This window comes from Myotis lucifugus, unplaced genomic scaffold, assembly GCF_000147115.1.
Source record: "Myotis lucifugus unplaced genomic scaffold, Myoluc2.0 scaffold_84, whole genome shotgun sequence".
Taxonomy (NCBI): Eukaryota; Metazoa; Chordata; class Mammalia; order Chiroptera; family Vespertilionidae; genus Myotis; species Myotis lucifugus.
Genome location: NW_005871132.1, coordinates 2,614,497 through 2,633,438, shown reverse-complemented (window position 1 = coordinate 2,633,438; position 18,942 = coordinate 2,614,497). Strand labels below are relative to the sequence as shown.

The window sequence follows — 18,942 nt, the reverse complement described above, 5'->3', positions numbered from 1 at the left end:
TTCAAATTCTCTATGCTCTACAGATTTGCAGTCATGGGCACATTTATCTGCAAGGTAGTCACCTGGTTAATCTACATGCGGAAATAGCACTAAAAAATAACTTTTCAGTTTCTAATGTAGGGAGTAAGTGACACTAATAAATTGAGAGGTATTCGGTGGATTTGGGAAGGGAAGAATTTAGCTTTTAAGAAAGGGCTTTATAAGGAATCATGGCTTAGGAATTTCATAATATTTAGTTGTGCTTAAAGGAACTAAAGGGAAAAAATTCTATTCCTTGTTTCTAATGTTGTGAGTCTTTAATAAGTGCTTTTAAACAGAGAGTAGGCAACACATGAAGTATTGCTTTCTGCAAAACAAAAATGACATTTTTGCTATTTCTCTTTTGTACTGTGCTTTATTCTAATAACTAACCCTTTGTATGCCATAAGCATCTATATACGCAAGCGGCAGACCTTCCCCACACGCCATGTGTGTCTATAAAAAAAACTGTTTTCTCTAAGTGGCAGCCCTGACCAACTTTAAAATCATTTTTCCTGAAAATTTTCAGCTGAAAATATTCAAGAACACCAGAATTATAATATATTTATTTTTATAATATATTTATTTTTATAATATTCATTGCAAATTTATTTTTTAAATTGAATTGAAAATATCGTGGTGTGTGGGGATGGTTTTCATTTTGGATGCGTGACAGTTAACTGGTTAAAACTCAGACCATTTTTTGAAGAACTTTGAATCTAAATTTTAATGCTGAAGGGGACCTTAATAAATGATTTTTCTTTCATTTGGAAGCTCTTCAGGTAGCAACTTGACTCACTCCCTCACTTTATTCAGATCTCTGTTCAAATACCTCCTTGTTGGAGAGGCTTTCCCTCAACATTCCAGCTAAAATAGCATCCCTTACCTGGTTGGCAGGCTCAGTGGTTGAGCATTGACCTGTGAGCCAGGAGATCATGGGTTCGATTCCCAGTCAGGGCCCAGTTGTGGGCTTGATTTCCAGTAGGGGGTGTGCAGGAGGCAGCTGATCAGTGATTCTCTCTCATCATTGATGTTTCTATCTCTCTCTATCTCTTCCTCCCTGAAATCAATAAAAATATATTTATAAATAAGTAAAATAACATCCCTCCCCCATCGCTGTATCCCAGCCCCGTCCAAGAAACTTCCTGTGATAATGAAAGCGTCTTGCACTTGCACTCTCCAGTATAGTAGCCACTAGCCATATGTGACTGTTGAACCCTTGAAATGTGAGTACTAAAACTGAGGAACTGTATTTTTAGTTTTATCTAATAGGCACATGTGGCTAGTGTCTACGTTATTCTTAACACCGTTGCCTGCATGTTATGTAGTTATTTATCATCTGCTTTGTTTTACTCCAACTAGAATATGATCTCTGAGAGAGTAGGAATTTTGTTTCACTGTCACATCCTCAGGATCTAAAACATAGTAGGTGTTCATTAGAGATTGTTATTAAATGAATAAATAAATGAAATTAAGTCCTATAAGTATGAAATGATTCCTGAGATGGGTTAGCAGGATCAGAACTGGAACCTGTCTCCAGGCAGACTCCCTCTGCCCTTGGCTTTCCACACCACACCACCACTTTTAATTTAATAATGGCTGAGAGTTAATGCCGCAGCCCATACCAACATAACAGTAATAGAGAGCCTGGCTTCTTTCCCTTTCACCTCTTTCCTGCCTCTTTGGAATTTCACATATGGCCAGTGTTTCTCATTGAGCTATAAAAAGGAGGATAAGGAACTTGTCCCAGGTTGATAAGAAGTATCACTGTGTAATGGAAAACATTGTAGGCTGAAAGTGCTCAGGCTTAATTTTGGTTCTCCTGATGTCTAGCTTAATATGTTTTATTTCCACTACATCCTCTTTGGACGTTACTTTTTGTTTTGTTTTGTTTGTTAATCCTAACCCAAGGATTTAAAAAAAAAAATTATATTTTTTGAGAGAGAGTAGAAAGGAGGGAGGGAGGGATGGGGAGAGACAGACACATTGATTGGTTGCCTCCCATACATGCCCCAACTGGGACTGGGGATTGAGCCTGCAACCCAGGAATATGCCCTTGACTGGGAATCAAACCCAAGATCTTTCCGAGCTTGGGCTGACACTCTAACCACTGAGAGTAACACTGGCCAGGGCTGGACTTTACTTTTTATTGATAAAAAGAGAACCATAATAAGTTTTTTTATTTAAATATGTTATGGTATATCTACTCTGTGTATATATGAAATACTAAAGTGGCTTTTAGATTAGATGGTCATGGTGAACTGTTTTGTAAAATAAGTAAATTTGAATGGGGGTTGTGTTCTTAAAAAGTATAAATATACCTATTGATTTCTTTTTAAAGACATGGAATCTCAACACTTGTACGTGGCTTTTTTGTTGTTAGTATACACACATCCAGAGGAGAGCCCTGAGACTGAAAATACACCTCCCTAAGTGGAGGGCAGGGAAACACCAAATGAAGAGGCTGGCCAATCCAGTTTGGTAATTAATAGAGTTTATTAAGGGAAACTTACATACAAGGCCTGTCTGGGGCAGCTTAAAGATGAAATATCCCTATACTCCTTGACAGGCACCAGGAAAGCATATAGGGTAAATGGGGGCATAGGTACAGGCACGAGTGTGTGAATACTACCAGGTCAGGACAACAACCTGTTGCAGAAACCCGCACATGGAGGGAGGTCAGGGAGGGGTCCTGGTTTATGTCAGAATGAACATCAATTAAGATCAGACATCTATAAGGGCACTTTGCCGAAAACAACCTCTGTTCTGGCCCAGATGCAGCTTGCAGGACAGATAGCGCTCACATCATGGAACAGTTTCTCCTCCACACTTGTTCATAATCTAACTCTCTTCTTAGTCAGTTATGTAAGCTGTTGGCTAGGGCTGAACCTGCCTTTATAAAAAGGGTGATTTTAGAAAATGCTAATTTTAGGAGCACCAAAAGCTTTTCTTGGACTTCATATAGATCACAGCGGTAGTACAATTGTTATAAGTAGCATATATTCACAAAGGACCAGGAGAAACCAGTTTTCTTATGTTATTGGGACAGAGTTAGAGTGATTTCTATGTTTGTGTGTGTGTATGTATGTATGTGTGTGTGTGTGTGTGTGTGTATATATCCCTAATATGCAACTAGACCGAACGGCAGAACAACTGGCTGCTATCATGTGCGCTGACCACCAGGGGGCGCACGTGGAACGTGGCGGGTGTCAGCCACAGTGGGATGGTGGAGCAGGTGAGCGGGGGCACCAGACCAAGGCGGGACACTAGTTGCTGTCATTGGGGCGAGCCTCTGGTGGTTACTGAAAATTCTTTGCTCCCGTGCTGTAGTCCCACCAGACACCCACACCTGCTGCCAGCGCTGGTCCCGCTTGTGCCCGCTGCCAGCACCCAGCGCGGTCAGCGGGTGCGAACAGCTGCTGCCAGCCCCAATCACCCCTCAGGGCTTATCCACCTCCCCCTACTCCTGAGGCATGATAAGAACTGGCAGCCGCCTCTTGCACCCACTGCTGGCGCTGGCCCCACTCGCAACCCCTGCCAGCGACTGGCAGCAGTCCCAATTGTTTGGTGATATCAGCGTGTGCAAGTGGCAGCTGCTGGCCCTGATCACCCTGAGGGTTTCTCCACCTCCCCCAGCTCCTGAGGGGCAATTGGGGCAGCAGCTTCCGCTCGCACCCTGATGATAGTGCCAGCCCCAATGGCTCTGTGCCATCAGTCCCCAATCACTCCGCACCATCAGTGGGTGCGAGCAGGGGCCAGCGCTGTCAGCATGTGGGAGCGGGGCTGTGGCAGGAGGGGCCAGGCAGGGGCGTGGAAGATGGGCCGAGACCCGCCCCTGTGCCCACCACAGCCTTGTGGCCCACAGTTCCTTTAAAGGTGCACGAATGTGTGAACTGGGCCCCTAGTCTATACTAATAAAAGGGTAATATGCTAATTAGACCAGGAGACCTTCCAGGCAAAGCCATGGTGGTAGGGCTGAGGCAGAGGTGGTTAGGGGCGATTAGGCCAGGAAGAGAGAGCAGTTGGGGGTGATTAGGTCTTTTGGGGAGACAGTTGGAGACGAGCAGGCCTGCAGTGGCGGGCAGTTGGGGGCGAGAAGGCTGGTGGGAGGGGCAGTTGGGCGTGATGAAGCAGGCAGGCATGTGAGTGGTTAGGAGCCAATGGTCTTGGATTGCGAGAGGGATGTCCAACTGCTGGTTTAGGTAGTTGGACATCCCCCGAGGGTCCCAGATTGGAGAAGGTGCAGGCAGGGCTGAGGGACACCCCCCATGCATGAATTTCGTGCACCGGGCCTCTAGTTTGTCTATAAAAGAAAATGCAAGAGCTTTGGTGTTTAACTGGTTGCGTGGTCTTGGGCAAATCCTTAACTTTCTGAACTTCAGTTTTCTCATCTGTAAAGCAGAGATAATAATATATGACCAAAAGACTTTATAGAGTCGTTGTGATGATTAAATGATATATGTGTGAATAAGCTTTGTAAACTTGTCAAATAGAAACCAGAAAGGAATTCCCCATATCTTGGGAGTTGTGGCTAGCAAACCTTCAGTTGGGGTCTGTTGAATATATGACCTAATAATGTATTTTTGAAATCTGGTTAGAAGAGCAATCTAAATCCACATAGGGCCCTTCCAAGAATTTTGGAAGAGGGACAGGTGTCCAATTTCCCTAACCCCCCTGGGGAAATGGAGGAACAGTGAAGTCAAAAAGACTTGCTGAAGTTGAGTGGATAGATGGTGGAATTAAAACTAGAGTCTAGGTCTCTTTTTTTTTTTAAATCCTCACTTGAGGGTATTTTTCATCGCAACCTTTTTGGTATACAGGATGTCACTTCAACCAACTGAACCACTAGGTAGGGCACTTTACACTTCACTCCTTGCACTTAATGAGGCTTTATTGCCAACATATTCACTTTTAGGATTGCGCATAGTCTTGATTTATGATCTGAAAACTTGATTATGAATGCTAATTAGACCTGTTGTTGAAATGCATAGGTATATAACCAGGTCATTGGCTGTAGGGTAAAATCCAACACTGCTGTCTGCACTGTTATAAGATTAACTTAACTGAATTCATACCTCTCAGACAGTTAAACCACATTTTTCTGAGGATAGCTTCAAGGGAAAAATATTTTTGCAAACTTAGGTCTTCCCAGTAATGAGTATAAACATTACAAATTCAAAAACCTTAGTAGGTATTAATGTTATATCCTAAATAAGGTAGGTCTTAATTGTATCTTAAGCCCCACCTTAACGTAGGTTGGAATTAATATAAAAGTAGGCTGCATTCAACCAAAGGTGTAATTTATAATCACCTGCTGAGGCATATTTTCCTAAACTCACAAGCTTGGGCCCCGATCTGCACCTGTTAGTTCAGAAACTCCTACCTAGATAATTTTCAAGTGTGTCCCTCTTTAACAACCAGTGGCTTAAGCTGAAGGGATAATTCTAAATAAAACTATGGAGATTTAATAGTAGTAAAAGCTGAGACTTGAAAACTACTCTTAAGAAAAATTAGGTGTGTGATGGTGGTGATTCTCAACACTTCCTTCTGTCTTAATGACTGCTTCTTTTACTGAAAGAGGAACTAGAGGAACCTAGAACCTGCTAAAAAAAAATGTGAACAGGAGGAAATAGCTAGTATCTTTCTGCCTTTAGGATTCAGAAGGAACCGGGAGAACTCATTTAGGGGGCTAAAATCATTGAAAGAAATTAGAGGACTACCATTTAGTGGTAGTGATAATCAGTATTTATTAAGTTTAACTGAACTTAATAGTAGGTTGAAATATACTTAAAATATGCTGATTTCATACATACATGCAGCTAATAATGTATGAGAATATGATCCTGAGAAAATCCAGGAAAAGGGTTATTTCTGCTATTCAAACACTTATTTATTCAATAGATATTGTTTCAGACCCTAAAAAAATGCTAAGATGAGAAGAACAGGGGCTGTCAAGAACTTTGCACCCAAAGATATAGCCAAGAGGTTTCCATATATGATATTCAGTCAGTAGCAAATGAGGTAACAGTGTTTGCTATGGGCTGCTATCTCTTGAATGTTGAGTAGCTTCATTTTTGGTTTTCTTTTCTGCTCAGGCCTTTCCCTTAACTTTATTTTCCTTTGAGCCTTTTGAAAATTGATGGTTTAGATATTTTATTGTTGATGAGGCTCATCTTTTCTAAACCAAATACAGGAACTAGCTAGAGGAGGGAAGCACTTGCATTGGACTTGGAGATTTGGCTAGCCCAGATTACTTAGTTACCTTTTTAGCATTGTTCTCTGTCTTCTGGGATAAGGATTGGGGGTAGGAGTGGAGGTGGGTGAGAGCTGTCTGGAGAGAAGCCTGGTACTGCCTGACTAGACCTGCAACCCTCTCCTCTATTACTCTCCCCTTTTGATCTTTACAAATGGATTTCAAAAGGGTTACCCTTATTTTGCCCTTGGGATGAAGTGAGTAACTTTCCACAGGAAGTGCCTTGTATGTAGAGCTGAACTTCTGCCTTTCGCTTTGTACATCTTTGCTAAACATACTTGAATCAGCAAGGAGGGGTTTGAGTATCTGTGAAAATAAACTGCCTTAGCTTTTTGGGGAAGATATTTTTGAGAAAATATGTAGTTTTACATCAACAAAGACTTGTAAAGATTAAACTGTGATGGATTGAACAGTTTCAGTGATGTTTTTAGTTAGGCAAAACTAGAATTTTAAAATGTGGATCTTTTATTCCATGACTGGTTTAGAATAATTGTGGTAGATAGTTAACAGTACTTAGCTGAGTTTCCTAACTCCATAGGTCTGGCATGATGTTTGAAATCTGACTTTCTAAAATAAATCTTTTTCTGTAGGTGGTCTGCTCTGTGAATGAATAATTTCTGAAGAATGAAGATGATTTAATAATTTGGAGAGTTCTTTAATGAACTTTCATAAATGGTAAAAGTATAATTTATTAAAAAAAAAAAAGGAAATTCCCTGGTTAAAAATCTTTAGGTGTGTTTCTTTCTGTGTTCCTTATATCGTCACACATTTACTTACTTACTTATTTATATTAAAGCATCTAGAACAAACAAATCTTGTGATATAAATTTCTTATGTTGTGTCATTCTGGGAACTCTTGGGTATTTGTTGTAAGGAGAAAGCAAATACTGCTGTCATCCAATGAAATCTTCAAAATCAGTACATGGAAGTAAAAAATAACCCATTACCAATTTGGAATGAGGATGGTAGCCATTATCATATCACTTAAGGTTCTGTTTTTTATTTTTAACTTTCTTAAAGGCAAGAACTAGACAAGCCTTCAGTCTAGATATTTTATTTATTTATTTATTTATTTATTTATTTATTTATTTTGTTAATCATCAAAGGATATTCCATTGTTTTGTTTTTTTTTAGAGCAAGTGGAAGGGAGGGATAGAGACAGAGAAACCTCAGTGTGAGAGAGACACATTGATTTGTTGCCTCCTGTATGCGCCCCAATGGGCCAAGGATCGAGCCTGCAACTGAGGTACATGCCCTTGATCAGAATCAAACCTTCAATCCTTCAGTCCGAGGGGCCGATGCTCAATGCTCTATGCTCTCACCACTGAGCATGCTGGCTAACACCAGTCTTAATATTTTAAATTCATATTGTTGTCCATTATTCTCTCTTTTGGGAAAGTAATTTGTTTAAGTTTTGGAGCACATTAGAATGCCTTGGCTTGAAAGATCTCAATTGCTTGATGCCGCAACCTTCATGGCGAGTTCAGGATGACTTGCAGGAGGGCTGACAACACAATGAGTACACTATACAAGAAATAGGAATTTTGAAGGCATTGGGGGCTCCAGTGGAAACCTCTTGCATGAAGAGGAACACTGAGTCTGGGGCCTGCCCACTTTTATTCACTTTGAAAACACATTTGCCCTTTAGCAATACATACAGGCAGGTCAAAGGTAAAGTTTGGTAAACAATGTAAGGATTATCAGGTCAGGAAATCACCTCCAGCCATGGCAATCACAGCAGCAGCAATCTTGTGTTGATTCCAGCCCTGTTGGGGTCAAGGTCCATTGGTCTTCCAATGTCGTCTTTGCACTTTCATGCAAATGCTTGTTATGCTTTGGCCTCTGGCAGCTCAACATAATCTATGTATGGCTATTAAGATATTTTTATTGATTTCAGAGAGGAAGGGAGAGGGGGAGAGAGCTAGAAACATCAATAAGAGAGTCACTGATTGGCTGCCTCCTACACGCCCTGTACTGGGGATCGAGCCTGCAATTTGGGCATGTGCCTTGACCAGGAATCAAACCGTGACCTCTTGGTTCATAGGTTGATGATAAACCACCACCACACCAGCCAGGCACTAGTTGCATTTTAAGATAGACTAGGATCATAAGTTTAATGCCTAGGGACCAGAGAGTGTTGTCTCATTAATTGGAGCCCAGGCCAGAGGCTGAGTTAGTACAAATACAGTGCTAAGGAAATAGCTCTGTGCTATGCTGTAGTGACCTGGAATAAAACATAGTGTGTTCACTAACTATAGCAACCCTGTTCTCTTGTTAGTTGCTTAAGGGCAAATGAAGCAATGGTCATAGTCTGCCTTTTAAGTAAATGGAGTTTCAACTCAAAAGATACTGAGGAACATAAGAGAATATGTACTGTTTATATGTCATTGTATGATGGGAAAATTGCCTGTTTTATAAAATAAAGCAGCTGAATTAAATTATTCCTTAGGAATCATTCCTATTGATTAAGAGCCAGGCTTTGAAGTGTGACAGCCTTAGGTTCAATAGCTGCCTGTGTGACCTCAAGCAAATTATAACTTTGGGTCTGTTTTTCTCATCTGAAAGAAAAAAGAAAGAAACAGGGACAGTAGTAAAGCCTAATATGCAAGATGGTGAGTACTAATTAAAATAGCATATATAAAACATTTGGCAGAGTATTAAACATTTAGTGTTATTGTCATTCTCTGATTCTATGTTCAGATTTTCACTTGACTATTTGAATAAATACTTTTATTTCAGTAAGCACTTTACAGTTTTTAGAGCATTGAAGAAGAGAATCTTGGACTCCTAAAACATATGAGCCAACTTTTCACCCAGGACGGATCCCTGGCAGGTGATTGTCCAGGCTGCTTGAATATGTCCCAGGACTACAGAAATTAACATCACCCAGTGTTTATTTTTGATGTATGCTGTTTCTATGTGTTTATATATTTTTTAAAACAAAAAAATCATTTTTCTAAGGTACATATTTTTAATGAGATGATAATAGTAATTGCCTTTTTCCCTTCATAATTTTACCATCAGTGAGTAGTTTTACGATGTGATTTGTGTTGGCTATGTGTAAATCCATTCTGTGGCTTATTTAACCAATTTCCTATTGTTTGCACATTTATTCATTAAACAAATGTTTTATACCAGTGGTTTTTAACCTTCCTAATGCCGCGACCCCTTAATACAGTTCCTCATGTTGTGGTGACCCCCAATTTCATTGTGACAAATTGAACATAAATAAAGCATAGTGATTAATCACAAAAACAATATGTAATTATATATGTGTTTTCCAATGGTCTTAGGCGACCCCTGTGAAAGGGTCGTTTGACTCCCAAAGGGGTGTCTCAACCCACAGGTTGAAAACCGCTGTTTTATACATTGCCTGCTCTATGTCAGATACCATTCTAGGAATTGGGTCTTAATCTTGAATAGGATATATACCAAATACCTAAATTATTTCTGATTTGGGGGGCAGGGGGGAGGTATTTTGCTGGTTGGTTTTTATGGAAACAGGAAGAAATCACCTGAAATCCCACCAGTCTACAACAGGACCACGTTTTGGTGACCTTGGCATTCATCTCTTTATTTTTTTTACTACTCCATAATAACACTGCAATGGAAGTTTCATAGGAAAGTCTTTACAAATATCTTCTAATCACTTAGCCAAGTAGGGGCCAGAGGCTGTGTAAATTTTCCAAGGCTTTGAGTACTGCCTGACTGATCTCTAGAAAGGGTTCCACTTGTAACTTAGTATCTGAGGATGCCTATTTCCTTAAACTCTTAGCAAGGTTAATATTTTTCAGCCTTTGCCAGTTAGATATGCTCACCTGATTCGTAAAGGAACTAAAGCAGCAGTTGCCAACCTTTTGGACCTCACGGACCGACCACCAGTGGTGCGTGGACCACTGGTTGGCGACTGCTGAACTAAAGCACCCTTCTTGACATCTACCATAGTTAAGAACACATTTTACAAGACCTAGTGCTTAAGTCTTCCCTAGTGCTTAAGTTCCCAAAGATTATGGGCAGCATTCTACTAAGAGATGTCACCACAGTAATTTGAAAAATGAACTTAGCTTTCTAGTAGGTGACTACCACATTCTGATGTACCTTTGCCAAGCCCCTGCTATTCACAATAATTCCCAAATTCTTAAAAAAGACATATTCAACTATTCTCTAATTAGTTCTCTTTATCTAACTTTGAACTGTTTGACATGAAGGATTGATGAGAACAGGACCATGTCCCTAGGCAAAGCCTACCTTAGGATAACTACACCTTCCACAGGTCTGATGTGAGGGTGATGAGAAACTATAACCCTGATTTTACATTTAAAATGAGAGGTTTAGGAAATTGCTCTGGTCAAATATCTGGTGACCTAGAGTTGTATCTTGGTCTTGAGAGTTGAGGCCCAAGTTTCCTGTGCCAGGTATCTAATGTAAACATAGGCATAGTTATAAATTCATTCATTCTGTACCTATTTTGTGAAGGCCTACTATGTGCAAGGAGCTGTCCAGGGTGTTGAGTGTTCATGTGTGAATCAGTATATCTTGCCCTCAATGAGATGAGAGGTTATTTTTACTGAGGACATACATTATGCCAACTATGTGCTAAGTAGTGAACAAAGCTTAGTAAGACATGGATCTGCTCTCAAAGAGCTTATAGTCTAGTGGTATCCTATATAATAAAGGCCTAATATGCCAAGTGTCCAGTCATCTGTTCAACCAATCAAAACGTAATATACTAATGATATACTAAGGCTGCTCAACTGCTCGCTATGACGTGCACTGACCACCAGAGGGCAGACGCTCCAACCAGTAGGTTAGCTTACTGCTGGGGTCCAGCCAATCGGGACTGAGTGAGACAGGCTGGACATGCCCTGGGGCCCTCCTGTGGTCCCTCCCGGCTGGCCAACCTCCCACATCCCTCCCAGACCCTGATCGTGCACCAGTAGGGTCCCTCAGCCTGACCTGCACCCTCTCGCAATCCAGGACCCCTTGGGGGATGTTGGAGAGCCGGTTTTAACCCGATTCCGCTCAACACAGGAGCTGCCCCCTGGTGGTCAGTGCACTCCCACAGGGAAAGCACCGCTCAGCCATAAGCCAGGCTTATAGCTGGTGAGTGCAGTGGCAGTGGCAGGAGCCTCTCCCACCTCCGCAGCAGTAGGACATCCCCTGAGAGTACCCAGGTTGTGAGAGGGCACAGACCAGGTTGAGCCTTCCCCCACACCCCCCACCCCCAGTGCATGAATTTCATGCACCGGGCCTCTAATATGTATATAAGTAATAGAAATATGAAGTTGGATACTCAGTGCTATGATGAATGTTCCAAGATCCTTTCCTTAAAAGAATTTCTGCATGTGAGACTATACCAGTGTTTCTTTAGCTATTAAAAACTGCTAGGTGTGCCCATCTGGTTGAGCATTGACCTGTGAACCAGAAATCACAGTTTGATTCTCAGGGCACATGCCCGGTTGCAAGCTCTATCCCCAGTGTGGGGCATGCAGAAGGCAGCCAATCAATGATTCTCTCTCATCATTGATATTTCTATTTCTCCCTCTTCCTTTCTCTCTGAAATCAATAAAAATATTTTAAATATATTACAAAAAACTGCTAGATGATAAAGGAAAACTCATAACTGGAAGCCCATTGCAAGTTCTGCATGCAATAATAGAGGCTCAATGATACCTTCCAGGACAAGTTATTTTTTATCTCAGACCTCTCCTTTTTAGGACTGATGAAGCCAATCATATGTTTTATTGTTAAAGTCTTGCAGAAGAGAGAAACCATTCCTAAGGCATGCGTGCCCTTTAAGTCTGATTGAGCCAAATTAGGTTTATATTTTTATGAACCAACTAGACACTCGGTGCAAGAAAATCGTGCACTGGAGGGGTGTCCCTCAGCCCAGCCTGCACCCTCTCCAATCTGGGACTCCTGGGGCGATGTCCGACTCCGGGATCAGGTCTAAACCGGCAGTCAGACATCCCTCTCACAATCCAGGACTGCTGGCTCCTAACCACTCGCCTGCCTGTCTGCCTGATTGCCCCTAACTGCTCCCCTGCTGGCCTGATTGACACCTAACTGCTCCCCTGCCGGCTCGATCGCTCCCAACTGCCCTCTCCTGCCAGCCATCTTGTGATGACATGGGGCGGCCATCTTGTGATGACATGAGGGTGCGAGGGTCACCTAGGCTTTTATTAGTATAGATAATAGTTGTCAGCAGAATGCCTTATGCTGATTGGCTTAAACAGAACCCCCACTCCCTCTCTTGGATCTGTGTAATTTAGATATCAGAACAAAACTGGAATTCTGTTAAAAGGAAGAAGAGGTAAATGGATAGTGAGTAGGTGTCCAATTTTCCACTAAACCGTCTTGTTTTCTTAACCAAGTTATCCTTAAAGGTCAAATTGAGTTTAGAGGAGCAATTCCTCATAAAGTTTTGAGAGAAACATATTGATAGAACATAAGTAGTCTGATGCTCAGTTTTCATATAATAAGATAATCCTGTCCAGAGAACTGTTCTCTGAAGAGCAGTCCTTATAGAAATCCTCACGGGGCTCTGAATCTGGAGACATTCAACTGCAAGCACCGGACTACCAGCTGCATCTGGACGTCTGGAGGTTGCACATTCCAGGTTTGAGACAATGGCTCATTTTCAAGAATAGAGGCCTGTCTGTTTTTCTGTTCTTTACCCTTCTCATCCTAAAGCATATCATATCTCATGGCTATGGTGACTTCAAGCATTACATCATCACATAACTGTCTTCAAGCCAGGATGAGTTAGGCCTCCTTACTGTCTGCCAAGGAGCCTGCTTTTTCCCAGAAGCTCCCCCATGCACTTCCTCATCTCTCACTGGTCACATGCCTACTCTTAAACCTGTTGCCATCCAGGAGAAAGGGATCTCATGCTTGGCTTTGACCAGTTTTATTTCAGGCCCTGGCAACTGGGGGAGAAGCCCATCTTCCTTAACATATTGCCAGAGCAAAACCAGACTTCCAGAAATTAAGGAAACTAAGGTTGCTATAGGAAAGGCAACAAGTAGTGTCTGCCTAAGACCAACTTGGCAGTATGTGTCCAAAGCCTCTGTTCTATTTTAATATCTATATTAGGAAAGCATTAATCTCAAGCGCAGTGTATCTCAAATTCTGTGTGGTGAGGAATCAGCTTTGATGGTTTCAATTCACAGACTGATATTAGGAAAGTGAAATTTAAAAAGAAGACACTACATGGGCCCCACGTTTTTATTAAACTCAAAGGCCACAAGTTTCTCTGTCAAATGGCTATAAAAATGTCTAAATACTACTAATTTCTGTTCTCATCTCATCATGGACCAGTAACAGTTCGCAGCTCACTGGTTCACGACCCCACTTGGCAAGGCACTGCGCTGACTTCACACTCTGGCCCCTGCTGGCCTCTCCTGCCTGCCTTTGATTCACCTACAGCAAGCTGTTCTCTGTTACCAGAATGCCTTGTGTTTTTGTTTTACTTCTGGACTTGACTTCACGTTCTGTTCTCCCTTCCTGGAATGCCTTACCCTGGCTGGGGAACACCTACTCATCTTTTTAGACCAGCTTAAATGTCACCTTCCTTTCGATCTTTGCTCCCCTGTCAGTGCTTCCTTTGAGTCCCGAATGTACTTATTTTATTGGATTGTTGTTATTCCTAGGTCAGCTGCCCTCACCAGATCAAAAGCTCCCTGAAGGTGATAATTGTCTTGCTCATATTTATATCTCCTGTTCTTGGAGCACATCCTTTGCCCTAAATAAATGCTTATTGATAATTGAGTCCACTCAACAAATAATGTTTCTCTCTTGTTATTCTCCCCCAAATATTTTCTACTGTGCTTCTGCCTGCATGTTTGTGGATTTCCTTATAAGAACACACCATTGTGACACAAATTTTTCTTTTGTCTTCCATCAAGTCTGGGTTTAAAAACAAGATACAACTTTCCATTGTCTATTCCCATCATGGGTCCTATCCTCTATGCATCAACGTCGCTGCCTCGCAGACAGCGTGTGGTGTTTCTGAACCCACAGTGCACTCCAGCAGCATCGCATGCCTGTAGCAATACATATAAATTCCCAAAAGTACCTACCAAGGTGGTACAGCACAGAGAACATACAATTTAGAGTCACAGTCCTTGCTCAGATACTAGCTCTGTGGCCTTGGGCAAGTTCCTTAGCTTCTCTGAACCCGTTTCTTCCACTTAAAAAAAAAATGTATGCGGTGATATGAGGAAACAATAATTGCTTGATAAATGTTAGTCCCCTCTGCTCAGATGGGCACTTGTGTGGATTGATAAGGAACGCAGGCTGAGGACAGTAGCCAATGGGTTTGCCTGTCTCTTTAACGTGTTGGGGCCAGCCTGTGCTTCAGGCTTGCTGAGAAAAATGACCGGCTTTGAAATTCTATCTTGGGCAGAGCATTGGTCACTTCTCTGTTCCTGTGCTTCTGATTACCTTTCTCACAGCTGGCAGGGACTACGACATTGGCAGCTCAAGGGGTGCATGACTAAGGTGGAGCGGGGAGCAGCTGCTGCCGGTTAGAAAGTGTGTGGCTGGGGTGGGAGGCAGGCATACAAGGAGCATATGGGAATTCCCCCAACTCCACCACTCCAATGACATCACGGATCTAAACCATTGCTGCGAGAGGGGCTCCAGGGCAGGCCTCTCCTTCTCCAGGCGTTCTAGCTCTTCTCCTTCACCACCGCTTTTCCACCCTCTTTTTTTTTTTTTTTTTAAATATATTTTATTGATTTTTTACAGAGAGGAAGGGAGAGAGATAGAGAGTTAGAAACATCGATGAGAGAGAAACATCGACCAGCTGCCTCCTGCACATCTCCCACTAGGGATGTGCCCGCAACCCAGGTACATGCCCTTGACCGGAATCGAACCTGGGACCTTTCAGTCCGCAGGCCGACGCTCTATCCACTGAGCCAAACCGGTTTCGGCCACCCTCTTGACTTTGGAAAGGAGTATTGGAATATGATGCACATTTGTTGATTTTAATTAAATAAGAAAAAAACTGATGTCCTTCAACATGCCATGCATTTCCACACTTCTGTGCCTCACTTTTGTTGTTCTCATCACTAGAAACACTTCTCCCTCTACCTACCTGAGTAATTCAACCCTTACACCTGGAATCAATTGTTAGCTCTTCTATCTTCCTTCCTGTATACCACCCTTTCTTCTAGACTGCTACCCTTCTTTACATTTAACCCAGTTATTGTGCATCACACATTGAATTGCCCTTGTTTTTTTTTCCAATTACAGTTGACATTCAATATTATCCTGTATTAGTTTCAGGCGTATAGCATAGTGGTTAGACAATCGTACTTTACAGAGGGGTCCCCTCAATATTTCCAGTACCCATCTGGCACCTTACAGAGTTATAATACTAGAGACCTGGTTCATGAAATTCATGCACTTGGGGGGGGGGGGGCCTCAGCCCAGCCTGCACCCTCTCGCAGACTAGGAGCCCTCGGGGGATGTCCGACTGATGGCTTAGGCCCGCTCCCTGCAGTTGGACATCCTTAGCACTGCCGTGGAGGTGGGAGAGGCTCCGGCCACTGCCACTGTGCTCACCAGCCGTGAGTCTGACTTCTGCCCCCTGCAGGTCAGTGCGGGTCATAGCAGCCAGTTGTTCCGCTGTTCAGTCGATTTGCATATTAGCTTTTTATTATACAGTATAGGATTATTGACTATATTCCCTGTGCTGTCCTTTACATCCCCATGACTATTTTTTAAAATAAATCTTTATTGTTCAGATTATTACAGTTGTTCCTCTTTTCCCCCCATAGCTCCCCTCCACCTAGTTCCCACCCCACCCTCTGCCCTTACCCCCCCACTGTCCTCATCCATATGTGTATGATTTTTGTCCAGTCTCTTCCCACACCCCCCACATCCCTTTCCCCCCTGAGAATTGTCAGTCCACTCCCTTTCTATGCCCCTGGTTCTATTATATTCACCAGTTTATTCAGTTCATCAGATTTTTTATTCACTTGATTTTTAGATTCACTTGTTGATAGATGTGTATTTGTTGTTCATAATTTTTATCTTTACCTTTTTCTTCTTCCTCTTCTTAAAGAATACCTTTCAGCATTTCATATAATACTGGTTTGGTGGTGATGAACTCCTTTAGCTTTTTCTTATCAGTGAAGCTCTTTATCTGACCTTCAATTCTGAATGATAGCTTTGCTGGATAAAGTAATCTTGGTTGTAGGTTCTTGCTATTCATCACTTTGAATATTTCTTGCCACTCCCTTCTGGCCTGCATAGTTTCTATTGAGAAATTAGCTGACAATCTTATGGGTACTCCCTTGTAGGTAACTGACTGTCTTTCTCTTGCTGCTTTTAAGATTCTCTCTTTGTCTTTTGCTCTTGGCATTTTAATTATGATGTGTCTTGGTGTGGTCCTCTTTGGATTCCTTTTGTTTGGGGTTCTCTGCGCTTCCTGGACTTGTAAGTCTATTTCTTTCACCAGGTAGGGGAAGTTTTCTGTCATTATTTCTTCAAATAGGTTTTCAATATCTTGCTCTCTCTCTTCTTCTGGCACCCCCATAATTCAGATGTTGGTATGCTTGAAGTTGTCCCAGAGGCTCCTTACACTATCTTCATATTTTTTATTCTTTTTTCTTTTTGTTTTTCCGGTTGGGTGATTTTTGCTTCTTCGTATTTCAAATCTTTGACTCGATTCCTGTGATCCTCTAGTCTGCTGTTGGAACTCTGCATAATATCCTTTATTTCAGTCAGTGTATGCTTAATTTCTAGTTGGTCCTTTATCATCACCTTGAGGGTCTCACTAGATTTCTTGAGGGTCTCACTAAATTTATCGGCGGTTTCTAGAAAATTCTTGAAAAACCTTAAAAGTGTGGTTTTGAATTCTATATCCAGTAGTTTGCTTTCCTCCATTTCTGTCATTTGTGACCTGTTTTTTTGTCTCCACATTTTTTATGCTTCCCTGTGTTGATAGAGTGGCTTTCTGTGTTAGGTGTCTTATAGGGCCCAGTGGCTCAGTCTCCCCAATTACCTGAGGTGGACACTCTTGGTGCACCCCTTTGTGGGCATTGTGCTCAGTCTTGTTGTAGTTAAGCCTTCTGTCCGCAGACCGACGCTCTATCCACTGAGCCAAACCAGTCAGGGCTATTGTAGTTAAGCCTTGATTGTTGTAGGTATCACTGGGAGGAATCGACCTCCAGGCCAATTGGTTGTGAGAATCAGCTGTGTCTGCAGTGGGAGAACTTCTGAGCTGGAGACACCCTTCTGGGGCAAGACTTGCTTCAGTGGGGCTTTGGTGCTCACTGAGTCTGCCCCCTGAGTGTGTCCCTTATGGATCTGAGGAGTTGTAACTGGATGGTCTCACTCTGACCACTGGGTACACTGGCTCTTGGATCTCTAAGGAGGTGCTAATTTAGCCTCTGCCTGAGGCTACCCAGTAGGAGCTATGGAGAGTTCCTCTTCTTTGTTTGGGGTTTGGAGGTGCCCAGATGAGGCCCAGCTGTGAAGCAATGCAAGCTGCTGTGGGGCCTTGGACCTTCTTTTGGAAGTTCTGGGTCTCTCTAATCCAGCTGCAATTTGTTAGGTAATTTTCAGCTTGCAAAGGGCCAGGCCTTTCATATGCAAATGCCTCTGCACAAAGCTTGGGTGGGGCGGGGTCTCAGGGAATCAACAGGGCGGAGCAGCCGAAACCGGTTTGGCTCAGTGGATAGAGCGTCGGCCTGTGGACTGAAAGGTCCCAGGTTCGATTCTGGTCAAGGGCATGTACCTGGGTTGCAGGCACATCCCCAGTGGGAGATGTGCAGGAGGCGGCTGATCGATGTTTCTCTCTCATCGATGTTTCTGGCTTTCTATCTCTCTTCCTTCCTCTCTGTAAAAAATCAATAAAATATATTTAAAAAAAAAACAACAGGGCGGAGCAAGCAACTATGGCTGCTTCCCAGTCCTACCCTAAGAGGCCCCGCGTCTCAGTGTCCCAGTAATCGCTGCAAGCATCTCTGAGAGAAAGCCGCCCTTGAGTTCTGCCCGATGCCAGACAGTCCAGTTTCTCCCCGTACGAGTCTGGGTCCCCAGAGACTCACCGGGAACTGGAGTTCAGAGCAGTCGGGAGCTTGAGACTCCCTCCCAATTGAAAAAGTCAACCGTGTCCTCAGTTTCCAGCCCTCTCCACATGCACCACGTCCTCAGCTGCCAGCCCTTTCGGCGTGCGCCTCTGTACCTCTGCTCTTTACTTCCACACTGCACCTCCTCTGAGTCTCAGTGTGCTTTTCTCTTTCTTTCTAGTTGTAGAATTTCCACTCAGCCAGCCTTCCTGTGGTTCTGGATGATGTCCGTTCCGTCTTTTAGTTGTATTTTTGAAGTGGTTGTGTGAGGCAGCAATTTCCGGTGTTTACCTATGCCGCCATCTTGGTTTCTCCCCCATGACTATTTTGTAACTACCAATTTGTACTTCTCAATCCCTTCTCCTTTTTCATCCAGCTCCCCATCCCCTTTCCCTCTGGCAACCATCAGTCTGTTCTCTGTATCAATGAATCTGTTTCTATTTTGTTTGTTTGTTTAGATTGTTCTTAGATTCCACATATAAGTGAAATCATATGGTATTTGTTTTTCCCTATCTGCCATATTTAACTTAGCATAATACTCTCTAGGTCCACCATGCTGTTGCAAATGGTTAAGATTTCGTTCTTTCT

The 18,942-nt window shown here is 42.7% G+C and overlaps 1 protein-coding gene across 2 annotated transcripts in view; it reads left to right on the top strand.

Annotated features, from left to right (window-relative positions):
• Positions 1-18,942, top strand: part of LOC102428173 (cytochrome c oxidase copper chaperone) — a 31,165-nt gene that overhangs the window by 1,826 nt on the left and 10,397 nt on the right. The window contains exon 3 of one of the 2 annotated variants that reach the window (XM_006090916.3): positions 6,862-6,998. The exons of the other annotated variant lie outside the window; for it this stretch is intronic. The gene's annotated coding sequence lies outside the window, so the exon portion shown is untranslated. Of the gene's footprint in view, positions 1-6,861; positions 6,999-18,942 lie in introns of those variants that run through there. 2 annotated transcript variants of the gene reach the window in all.